The sequence below is a fragment of the Indicator indicator genome, chromosome 31 (assembly GCF_027791375.1).
Source record: "Indicator indicator isolate 239-I01 chromosome 31, UM_Iind_1.1, whole genome shotgun sequence".
Taxonomy (NCBI): Eukaryota; Metazoa; Chordata; class Aves; order Piciformes; family Indicatoridae; genus Indicator; species Indicator indicator.
In genome coordinates this window covers 8,912,923-8,925,508 of record NC_072040.1, presented here as the reverse complement: position 1 = coordinate 8,925,508, position 12,586 = coordinate 8,912,923, and positions in this window count along the sequence as shown.

Sequence of the window (12,586 nt, the reverse complement as noted above, 5' to 3'; positions counted from 1 at the left end):
TCCTTTCACCATACACTTTCATGGCTGATACAACACAGTGTCAGACTGGCTTATAAAACTATTTTTTACTCATGCCCTTTAGTGGAGAATCACAGGTCTTGCACTGAGTCTTCAACATATAGTTCAAAGCACTGTGGAATGGATCCAAGAAAAACTGCCAAAAAATCAGGCCACTATTAAAAATCCTTCTTATCATTGGAGAAGTGTTCTATCAAGTTGAAATGACCTGAATCAACTTATTTTGTGATTTTTCTGAATTTCCAATATGAAAAAAGGGGAAAATACCCTCAGTAAAACAATCAGTTTGGGTTTTAGCACGACATGTGGTGGAAACAATGGTGACATTTAGCTAAAAGATCTGAACATGGCCTATGAAGATGAAGGCCAGTGTTTAATTTGTTTCTATTCTGCAAAATAGTATTTTTTTTTTTGGCAAATATTATTTAGCAGGCTCTCAAATTAGCACTAATCAAGGCACAGCCAACATAGTTGTGCAAAGGGAATGAGAAGCAAAGTCTAAATAATGTTGCTTAGACTGCAAGCCAGATTTGTAGTCTGCTTCTCTTCTGAAAGTGTTACAATTATTCCAAACATTGAAACCTCACTTAGATAAATTAAAATATTTTTAATAATCACCATGTGATAGCACCATGGTGGAATGACCTTGTGTGAGTAGCCAAAGAGAAATTCCAAAAGGCATTTCTGGCAGAAAGGGACAAATTGATTTTTCTGGTAATCTTCAGCATGTCTGTAGAAATCATTTATCTTACTAAGATGAAGGATAGTGTAGAGTATCCTTCCATGTTTGGCACAACAGATTTCAACACAGGGTTTCAAGGTGCCTGAAATGTTTTCAGCAAAGCAATGGCTTCCATTTTTCCCTGGTGTCCACTTCAAATAACTCAGAGTCACTGAATCAAGTCCATTCCCTTAAGTTGCCAGCTTGAACAGCTTTAGAAGATGACATTCATCAGACAGGAGGCTGCTTCTGGCCCTAAAGCTGCAGACCATGTGGCTGAATTGCTCTGGACTGAAAGGGTGCATGTTTGATAACTCAGCACCTTCTGCAGACCTGGAGCTTTGCCTGCTACATCACACCACATGCAACCAGCCCTGGTATGCAATCACCTTCAGTCTTACCAACAGCTCTTCACTGATGTGTCAGATTGCTCTCAATTAATGGTGCCTTTTTTCCAGCTGTAATGTCCACTTTATCTCTTTTAGTTGTAAACTAACCTCTTTCACCTATTTAGGCAAAACAGTTTTTCCTTCTTTCCTTCTAAATCTGGTTAAATTAACTGAAATGACCTGCAAGGTCGTTGGTATCTCCAGCCTGGATCAAAGAATGTAAGCAGTGCACTACAATCTACTTTAATCCCATTACAGCCATGTCACTCCTAGGCTTTCCTTGTGATTAGGCAATTAGATACCAATGGCTTTCTAATGGATTTACTACAAGGCATTAGCTAATGAAAATTCTGCAGTGTTAGCTGCTTGCCTCTTGGTTATAATGAGAAATGAAACACTGTCAGAGGAATCTGTTAATTTAATAGCCTTCCTAACAATGTTAGGAGTGGTAGGGAAAGAAATTAAGCATGAATTGCAGCTGAGGTTAACCTGCTCCATGAGTTAGCCCCCTGGCTAATTTGCAGATGCTTTTTAATTATGACATAAGCAAACCTGACTGACCAAGCTTCCAAATGAATGTATTTAATTTGTATCCCCAAGTAGCATCCCTTGCTTCAGGAATGCAAGTAGCTGATTGTCACCACAGTGCCAGAAGAGTTAGTCAATAGTTTAGGAGCCATACAAATAAAGAGGAAGTGTTTTGTTATGGACTCTGAAAACATTAGCTAGAGTTTAACTTATCAGGAGTATGCAGAGATTGGTGGCACCTTACCTCTGTCTGGAAGTCACTCCTCTTCTGTGACTACAGCCAGACTGAGGAAAGTAAAGTTGAAGGTGGTGTGAAATAGCCTCAGCATTTTTATTGCCTCATGTCCTGTCAGAGACATCACAGCACTCCACCAACTACCTAAATAATCAGTCAGGCAGTTTCCAAATTGTTTAAATAACCATAAACCCTTTATGACAAAAAGCCCAACTATGATCTTGACAGGTGTGATGTGTTTTTTTTTGGGAGGGGGAATAAGAGGATAATGGCTGAAATCCAGATGTGGTGGCTATTCATTGCCCTGTTGTTCATGATACCAGTGGGCAGATGTATATCACAGTAGAACCAGCAGTCATTTACACTCTTGTTGGCAGATGGAACAGAGCCAAAGGCTGAATATGCCTCTGAGATTTCATTACCTAATACATCCTCTTGCCTGATCCCTGTCAGGCAACTGTGAGATTTTCTCCCTGGATGGCTGATATGTGTGAGGCTGAATTGCTGTGGTCTTGACCACAGATATTTTGTGCATAAAAGCTTTCAAGCTGTAATCCTGTCTCTTGAGTGTTCTTCCAAGGCATTCAAAAGAAAAAGGATGATTTAGTGTATATTAACATCTGAATCTCATTAGCTAAGCTAATAGAAAAGGCAAACAGCCATGATGTCCCTGAATTCACATCTCCTCTGGATCTACAGGCTCTCAGATATGATAAAACATTTCTTTTCTTTTCCCCATGACTTCAAAGTGATTGGTAACTGCGAACAGATAATTTTAAACAGAGACTTATTGACCAAAAGTGTTACATCTTTGTGCAATGTTTTCAAGATACAAAAGCTTTGCTCTTTAAATCTCTGCAAGGGTTTAGCCAGCATCTGCTCTATGAAAAAGTGGTTTCTTGATGCCACTGTCCAGATGTGCCAATTTATAGTTCTTAGGAAATTCTACCACTCCAAATTATAACTAATTTTTTCTTTTCTTTCTTTTGTTTTCTTCTTTTCTTGTCTTTTCTGTTCTTTTCTTTTGTTTTCTTTTGTTTTGTTTTGTTTTCGTTTCTTTTCTTTTCCTTTTCTTTCCTTTCTTCTTTCTTTCCTTTCTTTTCTTTTTCTTTTCTTTTCTTTCTTTTCCTTTTCTTTTCTTTCTTTCTTTTCCTTTTCCTTTCTTTTCTTTTCTTTTCTTTTCTTTTCTTTTCTTTTCTTTTCTTTTCTTTTCTTCTTTTTTCTTTTCTTTTCTTTTCTTTCTTTTCTTTTTTCTTTTTTTCTTTTCTTTTCTTTCTTTTTCTTTTCTTTTTTTCTTTTCTCTTTTCTTTCTTTTTTCTTTTCTTTCTTTTCTTCTTTTCTTTCTTTTCTTTTTCTTTTCCTTTTCTTTTCTTTTATTCTTTTTCTTTTTTCTTTTTCTTTTCTTTTTCTTTTTCTTTTTCTTTTTCTTTTTCTTTTCCTTTTTCTTTTTCTTTTTCTTTTTCTTTTTCTTTTTCTTTTTCTTTTTCTTTTTCTTTTTCTTTTTCTTTTTCTTTTTCTTTTTCTTTTTCTGCTTCTTTTTCTTTTTCTGCTTCTCTTTCTTTCTCTTTTACAGCCTTGCAAGCATGAGCTGTGTATGTGGATCAAACAAACTGAACAGTGAGAGGGTATTTTGCCAAAACTGCCTAAGTGAAAGCCCAGCTGCAGCAGCTGGCAAGGTCTCAGTCCATATGTGGTTCTACACCCCTGTCCATCACTGTGTGGCACCAGCTGGCAGAGGGGCAGTGCAGGGTGTGATGAAGAGAGCAGAAGGCTGAGTGAAGGCATTATTGCTCTCTACAACTCCCTGAGTTATAGTGAGGTGGGTGTCAGCCTCTTCTCCCTAGTATCAATTGATAGGACACGAGGAAATGGCTTTGAATTGCAGCAGGGGAGGTTTTGTAAAATTTTCTTTACCACACAGGTGGCCAGACATTGGAGCAGGCTGCCCAGGGAGGTGATGGAGTCACAGTCCCTGGAGTTGTTCAAAAAATGTGTGGACATGGTGATTTGGGACATGGTTTAGTGGTTATGGTAGTGTTGAGTTGACAGTTGGACTTGATCTTGGAGGTTTTTTCCAACCTTAATGATTCTCTGATTCCATGATGGTGTCCTGTGTATGGCTCTTTGCAGATCTGCTCATCAGGGAGCCCACCCTGCCTGACTAGGAGGCAGATTTGTGGCAGAGGCTGCCCATCAGAAGGTATGCATGGGTGTGATGTGCATGTGGGTGCACATCTCTGTGACCGCTACCACCTGGGATTAGCTAAGAAGGGCAGTTAGAAATTCATAAGTGTTTATTAATGGTTTGCATCTATCTAGCATTGTGCTTTATCTGCTGTAGAACACTGATCCTGGATGTGCAGTTTACTGATTGCTTGTTAAGTATGTGCCATTAATAATTCAAAAACTGCTTTGCTTTAAATGACATGAGCAGCTTTTGCCCATGACAAAAACAGACTGGATAGTTCCAATCTAGGCAACAGTTTTGAGACACAGTTCAAGCTCTCCTGTAGTTTTATTAGCATTTAGCTCTATTATTTAACTATATTCCTGTATGGTTGTATCATTGAACAACTTACTCCGTGACTACAGTGCAACAGTTATATTCTGGCCCCTGGTAAGGAAATTGTCTCCTTACACATTTCAATCACAAAAATGTGGTTTAAAGTCACATTTTACTTATAGTTGATTCTGCCAGAAATAATCCTTCCTTTTGCTTAAACAGTAAAGTTTAATACACACACTGTTAAATTCCTTGGCTTTTAAGGTTTTTGGTTTTATTGTATATATTTATTAATTCTCTGCATTCACTGTCCATGCATCATTAAAAAGAAGACAAAAGAGACTTACTTAAGTGACAATTCTTGGTATCAAGTTGCTTTTTGTAATTTCTGCATCTTGTTTGCAGGGATTATCCAAAGTCTCCTAGTAAGAGTCAATATTTGTACAGTACAGGTGGCACAGCATGAGGTGAAGTGTACATGGGCATTCAGTTCTTTTAACTTTAGTTTCTTGTTTTGAAGATGAAAAAGCCCCAGCTAAAGACAAGGCAACATCAGTTTATTATTTATGGCATTCCATGGTCAAATAAATGCCCTCTAGCTTTCCACACTCTTCACCAACAACTGTCAACATCAAAAACAAAGTAACAATCAGGGTGAATCAAATCCTATGAATAAATAATGAAATCTATTTTCATTTGAAATTCAGTGTCACTATAAACCAGGAACAACAACAAAAACAAAACCCAGCAGCAATTTCTCTAAAGAGTAATAATAAAAACTATTTAGATCCAGGAAGGGAAACAAACAGATCATGAAGCATTGTCAGCTCAACAGGACTTCTAAAAGACCTTGAAGAACTGGGAATTTAGAATTGTTCTGTGCACTAACAGAGCAATGAGTGGTTAGAGAAGTTGTTTGTGCTTTCACGGAGATGCACAAGTGAAATGCCAGATTGACTGAGTCAGCAATGGCACTTATTCTGCTGTGAATATTTGTAACAGCAGGAATGTTTATAATCATAGAATGGCTTTGGTAGGAAAGGACCTTTATGATTGTAGAGCCCAACCATTGACCTTACACCACAGAAAATAGTGGTGTGGAAATAGGAAACTCCACAGTGTTGAGTTGCTGTAGACTGAATCCACATCCATGTAGGCTGCAGATGGATGGATGAGTACTTTTTTCATTGTTGCAGAGCCAGCCTGATCTAGTGTGAGGTGTCCCTGCACATGGCAGGGGGGTTAGAACTAGATGATCCTTGTGGCCCCTTCCAACCCTGCCTGATTCTATCATTCTACGATTCTATGATTTCTAAGTACTTTTTTTATGGGCAACTATGGAAATGGAGCTGAGGATAGAAGAGTCACATCAGGAGGAAAAGAAATGGCCTGGAAATACTGTTTTTCTTCATAAATTTTGGTTCTGACTAGGAGAAAAATATAGTACAAAATTTAGTGTAGTATTTGTAGAGAGAATGAAAGTCTTGTATGTTTGCAATAACACATACTTCTGCCAACAGACAGTAATTTCTAAATGATTCAACTGCAGAAGCACTGTGATCAAGGTTCTTTAAGCTCTGCTTGTCAATTAACTTCAAGAATATTATGCCTACTCTTCCAAAGCCCTTCAAGATGTTTCCACTGATTTGAGATTTTGTGGCATGGGTCTACCAGTAAAGTAAAATAAACTTTTCTTCAGAAATCCATGAAAATGAACATGAAATACAGGCTTCAGGTGTGTCTGCAGCTGACTGATGCCTTCTCATATTCGCTTAAATATTGATTTTCTAAAGTGATAGAGAAAGAAAGAGTTTTGCACAGATATCGACAAAGTACGTGGAAAAACATAAGGACAGATGAATGGTTCAGAAAGCTTTAATTCCAAATTATTATTATTGGTAGTAGTAGTATATAAAAAGTTGATAAGGAGGCAACATGAAAGAAAAAGGAAAAGAAAAAGGAAAAGGAAAAGAAAAAGAAAAAGAAAAAGAAAAAGAAAAAGAAAAAGAAAAAGAAAAAGAAAAAGAAAAAGAAAAAGAAAAAGAAAAAGGAAAAAGAAAAAGAAAAAGAAAAAAGAAAAAGGAAAAGAAAAAGGAAAAGAAAAAAGAAAAAGAAAAAAAGAAAAAGAAAAAAAGAAAAGAAAAAGAAAAAAAGAAAAAGAAAAGAAAAGAAAAGAAAAAAGAAAAAGAAAAAGAAAAAAAGAAAAAGAAAAAGAAAAAGAAAAGAAAAAGAAAAAGAAAAAGAAAAAAAAGAAAAAGAAAAGAAAAAGAAAAGAAAAGAAAAGAAAAAGAAAAGAAAAGAAAAAAGAAAAAGAAAAGAAAAGAAAAGAAAAGAAAAGAAAAGAAAAGAAAAGAAAAGAAAAGAAAAGAAAAGAAAAGAAAAGAAAAGAAAAGAAAAGAAAAGAAAAGAAAAGAAAAAGAAAAAGAAAGAAAAGAAAAAGAAAAAGAAAAAGAAAAAGAAAAAGAAAAAGAAAAAGAAAAAGAAAAAGAAAAAGAAAAAGAAAAAGAAAAAAGAAATGAAAAGAAAAAGAAAAAAGGAAAAGAAAAAGAAAAAACGAAAAAGAAAGAAAAAAATAAAAAAATAAAAATAAAAATAAAAATAAAAAGAAAAAGAAAAAGAAAAAGAAAAAGAAAAAGAAAAAAAAAAGAAAAATAAAAAGAAGAAAAAGAAAAAAGGAAAAAGAAAAATAATAAGAAAAAAACAAAAGAAAAAGTGATTTGATGAAAGGCTAAATGTCAATAACACATTGTAATGACATTGGGAATGAAGGTACAGGTAATGTAACCTTGGGAATTGCTAAAACTTCAGGGAATTGGTAAAATATAAATGAAAAAAAAATAAATGTATCAAGAGTGGGAGTAGTTGCAGCTCTTTTATTTATATCACAGTGTGAGCAGGAGAAGGGAGAACAGAAGCAACCCAGACAACCCCCTGAAGATAAATAAAAAATGCATAGATTAACTTTCAAAGGACACAGTTGATTTTGTACTTTTGTCTTTTAAAAGCTGGTTTATAAAGAAATAGATCAAAGTGATAAAAGGGTGATTTGATGAGTAGAAAGTCTGAGTAGGGTTAACTTGCACCTGGAAAACTGCTCTGACTTTGCTATATGAGATTTATTCTGTCATTGGCAAAGCTTATTACAATCACTGAGGTTCCTATAGATTTAAGCTGGTCTCGTTATTAAATTCCCATCATTAAATCAATCGTGGGTTGGCTTTTAATTAACTTTAAAAAAAAATAAAAACAAACAACAAAACCCAGGCAGGATATTTATTGCAAAACTATTGCATTTTGAACATGTCACACTTGTTTTCTACACACACATGAAGTCTTCCAGCATGGCTCAGACAATGAGGCTCTGATTACTTAGCAGCTGCATTTGAACAATATGCTGTTCTTCTAAATTACACTCCAATGCCCTATTTTTAATAAACAGTGCTGACTAGAATAAAAATCAAATATGGGATCCAGGTTTTGCTTCCTGAATCATGGCATATTCTTGATCACAACAGAGTAGCTGTGGTTTTAAACCATTATAAAAGAGATGAGAGCTGTCTTACAAATCTACAGCATCTGCTCCCAAGACTCTGCACCCAGAGGGCTTTTGTAAATATTGGTCTCTTTCATCTTGCCAAATTTGTAAACACTACATTTTTATGCAGTCCCTTCCCTTCCCTTCCCTTCCCTTCCCTTCCCTTCCCTTCCCTTCCCTTCCCTTCCCTTCCCTTCCCTTCCCTTCCCTTCCCTTCCCTTCCCTTCCCTTCCCTTCCCTTCCCTTCCCTTCCCTTCCCTTCCCTTCCCTTCCCTTCCCTTCCCTTCCCTTCCCTTCCCTTCCCTTCCCTTCCCCTTCCCTTCCCCTTCCCTTCCCTTCCCTTCCCTTCCCTTCCCTTCCCTTCCCTTCCCTTCCCTTCCCTTCCCTTCCCTTCCCTTCCCTTCCCTTCCCTTCCCATTTCATCATTCCACACCTTCAGATAACAGAGCTAATGAGTTCCTGGGCTATTAGCATATCCCACATGAAAGAAATCATCCTCTCTCTGCATCATTAGGTATTTCTACTCTGAACTGATTCTTTTCAAACTTGTGATAGTTTGTATTGAAATCTCTGCCCTAGTCCATTGTAGTTACTTTCCAGATCTGTATAAATAGTTAAAACAGGCATTGTACCTTTACTTAGATTTTTCTACTATTACCATGCAGAAGTAAATTCCACCATATTTAGTAAGGGTCAAGGTAACAACATTACAAACACTTTGTGCAATGCTCCCAAGGGTAATGGTCCCTTCTAACTCTGACTGATTCTATGATTCTAAATATTCTGAGAAATATGAGCCCAAAATATAGCCTTAGAAGCATGTTTCCATCTGTGTAACAACACTGTTAGCTTCAGCATTGCAGAGTGCTTGCAAAAAAAAATGAAGTTCACTTACAATTATTGTGGAATGTCATACAATCATAGAAGCATGGATTCAGAGAGTCATAGAATCACAGAATCATAGAACTGATGAAGCTGGAAGAGACCTTTGAGACCTTAAGTCCTACTGCTCATCTTCAGCTTGCAATCCCACCACTGCTGCTAAGTCACTGCCACTAAACCATGTCCCTAAGTGCCATATTCACACATGTTTTAATACATCCAGGGCTGGTGACTCCACCACTTCCCTGTAACACATTAATGGCCTTGATTGCACTTATATATTGTATGACTGATGATTTTATGCCCTAATACAGAAAGAGTTCACCAAGATGAATAGCTGCTGTTTGGGTTTTTTTGTTATGGTTTTGGTTTATTTTTTCCACTGTAAGAAATGTTTTCAGTGAGAAACTGGGTGGCTGAATGCTAATATTAGGGGAAAAATATTTCTTCCATGGCTGAATCTATAGCAGATGGTTAATACCAGAGGAAGTCACTAATGTTAAAGTTAGTTCTTCCTGCTGATTCTTATAGTAATATTTGCAATATAGTACCACTTTTTCTTCAGTTTTTTCCCCTTTTCAACAGGCATCCTTCATCTTCTTAAGTGTTTATGCTAATTGACTCATAATGTACAATCACTCCAGTCTAGCAATTATCAAACTACAAAATGTTGCTTTACAGCAAACTGTACACAGATAATGTAGAAATGATTAATATCTCCAGCATTGTTCATTTGTTGCTATGGAAATACTCTTCCTCTATAGAGCTATTAGTAAACACTACATTAGTGATGCAGCCAATGACAGAGAAAACCTTGGCAAGCACTCTGGCAAAAATTGAGATGTATATAGTTAGAGTTCTACAGTTTCAGCATAAATACATAGAAATATATCCTTTTCTCGTGCCTTTGTATGCTAAAAACATTCATTTCAAGTGCAGCCTATATAGGGCAATGGTTTTCAGCTGAAAGAATTTAAATGTAGGTTGAGCAATGAGTAAGTTATGGATGCCCCTCATCACTGCAAGTGTTCAAGGTCAGGTTGGATGGGGCTTTGAGAAACCTGATCTAGTGAAAAATGTACTTGCTTGGGACAGAGAGGTTACAGTTGGATGACCTTTAAAAGTCCCTTCCAACCTAAACCATTCTATAATGGTCACATTGAATTTGTGGGGTGATTGAATGAGTAGATGGGGGGTGCTGTATGAAACCTGTGTTTGTATGAATGAACAACTGCAACACAGAACTCTAACAGGTATTCAACATTATTTTTATGTGTATGATTCCACACACATGCTTTTAACTGTGGGATAATATAAAATGCTCACTGCTACGCTGTCCTGGAGGAGCTCCATAAAATCTCTTAATGGGCTACATCACAGCTTCAAATGATTCAGTTCATTACAATTAATGAAGAGCAGTAGATCTGGAAAAGATTTCATATTGGATATGGTCATAGTAATTTTTTCTGTTCCCTAAATCATTCTGTTATCTCTCTGGTGTGATCTTTCCATTTCAATATATTAATTTAAAGCCTCCTCTTTTATAGTTTGTTTTGATAACCTTGGTTGGATACAATATCCAAAATAGCTCACTCTGAGGAATAATCTATAATTTAAAAAAGCACAAAAATGCTCTGTTCCACTTGCCAAATTGCACCATTTTAAAATGTTATATAATGCATAAGCAGCTTTGATGAGTCCTTTTAGTCATTCCTATTGTATAATGATGTTGACATTTCATTAATTTCTAGACTGTTGTAGATCTCAGGGAGAGAAGTCAACTAACATTTAAAGGCTTACACTTAGTAAAATCCAAGAAAACGGAAAAGATTCTCCCTAGCCCAAGTGTTAGAAATATCTTCATATAAGGTGCTTTTCCATAACCAACTTTAAAGCAAGGCAAGCTATGCAGATTCCTGTGGGAACCTGGAGCACATTTCATCTGGCTACATCATTATGGAAATTTTGACCATTGGCTCTTAATTAAGTATTCTCATTTGCATGATGGAAGTTCATCATTTTGGCTAGATACCATTCATAGCTCTGCCTTGCTTAAATTGCCTTGTGTGGAGAGTTATACTGCACTACAATAAACAGAGAAAAATCCAAATCCTTGTTAAGGGCTGAAGATAACTTGGCACTCATGGTGCATATTTAACATGCTAAGAAGACTTTCTTAGGGCTAAAGCAATTGTAGCTTGAGGCAGTAGCAGCAGCTGCCACTATGTTCTGCTGAATTAAAATCTTTCTACAGGCTAAGAAAATCTTAAGCTAGTCCTACCAGCTAAAATATTGAAAATAATCTCATGGTTGATGAGATAATGGCAGTTGTGACCAGCCTGGGGCTCTAAAGCAAGAATAAATGAAAGGCCAAGGATCTTTTTTTTAATAGTGCACTTTTCAACTCAGAGAGCTAAGAGAGGGAGTGTCCAAATGATCACAGACATTGCAAAAATTGCAGACTTGTGTCTCATGTCATTAAAAAAAAAAAAACAAAACAAACCAAAAAGTTCTGACATAATCTTGTTATAATCTCATCGGTGCTCAATGGAAAACTCATGTGCACTGCAAAGGAAGCTCAGATGGCTTCAACTCAACGTCTCAAGGCAAACATTTACTGTTTCTGGCAATAAAAATATCTTAAATTGCAACTGGAGGATGGTAATCAGGATGTGTTAGACTAAATACAGGTTACGAGTATTATCCATGCTGAGGTAACTGGTCTCTGCCCTTAGCCTGGGGTTACCATGAAGCCTGGCTGGATATTACTGTGTTTAATGAGAAAATACATCATATCATTGACTTAATCAAAATATGATAATTAATCATTGCTGTATCTGCCTTTGGGGATATTTTTTTTTCTAAATGTTAATTAGCCAACAAAAGTAACAAGTGAGCTTTTTAATCTCCCTTACCTCTTTATTAGCTGATGAGCTAAGTACCTCAAGGGAGCTTGAGCTTGTACCCTCATCAGTTTGACTCCTTGCATTGTGCCCAAGCATCACACCACTGGGTCTCTTTCTTAAAAAGTTGAATCCAGTGCTTGGTAAAGAATACAAATGAAAATACAGAAGCTAAAACTAGAATTAATATTCTGCCATGCCAAAATGATGTAATTTTTTTGTTGTAATTCCAATTAAGGCTCAGGTGAAATAATTTATTTCGTGTTACAAATCTGATAAATTGCTGTAACTCGTTTTCTCCTGTTGAAATAATTTTAATAATCATTATTTAAATCACTCAATTTGCTTCAGATCAGATCAGCCTTGTTATCATGAAGCAGTGAAAAAAAAAAGAAAGAAAGGAAGAAAAAAGATAGGAAATGAGAACCAGATGAGGCTGTTTCACAAAGCCTAGGCTATACACTACCTTAACAAAATGGAGACAAGGGAAGAAAAAGTTAAAGAGAGTGGGGCGTTAGGAAATAACATTTCTGATTTTTTTTTTTTTTAAGGGCTATTCAAACATACTCTCTGGAGAAATAATCACAAAGTAGCTCTAAGACAGAACTGGATTACTTACCAACTCTCAGTTGTATGCTTGTCAGTCCTTTTATTATTATTATTTTTAAAGTACAACACTCATTGTTAAAAGAAGAATCATAGAATTGTTAGGGTTCGAAGGGACCTCAAGGATCAGCCTGTTCCAATGTCCCTGCCACGGGCAGGGACACTTCACACTACATCAGGTTGCTCAGAGCCACATCCAGCCTGGCTGCAAAAACCTCCCTGGGCAACCTGTGCCAGTGTCTCACCACCCTCATGGGGAAGAATTT